We start from the raw sequence: 2,078 nt of genomic DNA, 5'->3' as shown, positions 1-2,078 counted from the left end.
TTCAAGCACCACGTACGTTCGTTAACAGCTACACCATGTTGACTGACGCGCACGTTCAACCAGGCCTGAAGTCAGTGTCCAAGAACTGCAGGGACCTGGGGTCCCAGTGTTGCCGCCTCTCACCTCACCTGACTTGCCCCCAGCCTCATGGTTTCATACTGACTTTACCCTCAGACTCTGACTGAGAGCTCTCACTCGGCAGATCCTCCCCTCGCTCTCATCCTTTCCCGAATCCCAGGCCTCCCTCTGGGGTCACTTTCTTTCTGCTGACAGTACTGATCTTCAGGGCACCTCTTCTCACCCAGGGCTTCCGCAGAGACAAGCTGCAATGCCCTAAGGCATCCACGGTCTGCGTGAATCTCCTCCTCAGTGTGCATCTGGAATGACACCATAAGGAACCAATCACTGAGGCGTTTCTGTAGGATTTCATTCTCTCACCGAACCCCGCTGAGAAAGCCAGCTTCCCTTGTGGATGCAGATTAAACGCTGACAAAATCTTGTGGCTTTTGTTTATGTGAAAGTCTGTATTTTGTTTTCTTCCTTTGTTTTGTTTTTTTTAAAGACCGTTTTGCTGGGTAAAGAACTCCAAGCTGTGCGTGTCCTTCCCGAAGCATGCGGAGAGTATCACATCTTCTGGGTTGTGCTGCAGTCACACCTGGGAGAGGCTGGCACAGGGCTGAGGCCGAGTAGAAAGAAGAGGTGTGAGTCAGAGACACATGTTCACACGTCTCTGAGCCTTGGTTTTTCCATCTACAGAACGGGCACGTTGCTACGGTTTACAAGTGATGCATATATTACATCTGAAATATAATACGTTCTCGTGATCTTCACAAGTCTTATCTCTGGTTTTCTCCGTTAGTCTGTAATTTACCCACAGACACCATGGGTTTGAGTCTAAAGCCCCAGAGAATAAGGGTTTTTGTAGGAGCCGTGTGGTTCAAGGTAGGGTTCTCCTTCAGCGAGCCAGTCATTCACAGTAGTGGGAGAGAAGACTGGGACTCCTTTGTCTTCATCCCAAACAGGAAGACTTCTTCCTCCCTTTGGACACCAGATGATTTGCCAAATTTCTTGAAGCCCCTAGATAAGCTGTCTAACAAAGTGAGAGGCTCTATTGTGGTGCAGTGGTTTGAATTTAACCAGGGGCTATATTTTGATTATAAGCACAGTTGGCCCTCCGCATCCACAGGTCCCACATCCACAGATCCAGCCAACTGGGAAACAAAAACATTCAGGAAAAAAAATTCCAGAAAGTTCCAAAAAGCAAAACTTAACTTAGCTGTAGCTTGGCAACTCTTTCCTTGCATTTCCGTTGTGTTAGGTGTTATAAATGACCCAGAGAGGATGTAAAGTACAGCGTATGGGAGGCCGTGTGTAGATTTACGCAATTACTACATACAGCACTTTATATACGGGATTTAAGTGTCCACGGACTTGGGGTCCACGGGGGTCTTGGAATCAGTCCCCTGCTGATACCAAGGCAGGATGGCATGTGGCTAGTCTCCAGTGGTGTCATCTGAGAAAACTGGCTGTGGAATTCAAGCATTTGTGGCTTAGCCCACTAGTATCTGTCCACACCCACTAAGGGCTTCGACTGCACCCCTCTAGGCCGAGAGGTGAGACACAGTGTGTGCCCCCCAGGCTCTGCTGTCACACACATCAGAACCAAACAGCCACACTGCCGTACCATCTCTGATGGGACGTGACCCACCAGGTCATCTTGGAGACACACAGACTGCAGGGAAATGTCTGAAGACATGGTTCACTGCTGCTGCACACCCCTCCTGCACGCACACGCACACACACACACCAGGATTCTGCAGACCACACGCACAATACTCACTGTGCCCTGAGGAGAGCGCCAGTCCTCACCCTCTCTTCAGTCAGAGACTCCTCCCTTCCTCCCAGCCGAGTACCGAGAGGCAGAAATAAAATGTGTTTGCTTTATTTTTATCTACCTAAAGGCACATTTGAGCAGAGAGCAAGACCTGCTAAATTAAGCATCTAACTAGCAAATCAGTCACTGCAGAGTTCGGAGACTTTTGAAAGCCTAAAATTGGCATCATATGCAGATCCTGTAA

The sequence above is a fragment of the Camelus dromedarius genome, chromosome 34, assembly GCF_036321535.1.
Source record: "Camelus dromedarius isolate mCamDro1 chromosome 34, mCamDro1.pat, whole genome shotgun sequence".
Taxonomy (NCBI): domain Eukaryota; kingdom Metazoa; phylum Chordata; class Mammalia; order Artiodactyla; family Camelidae; genus Camelus; species Camelus dromedarius.
The sequence above is the reverse complement of the archived record's forward strand: the minus strand, read 5'-3'. Positions refer to the sequence as shown.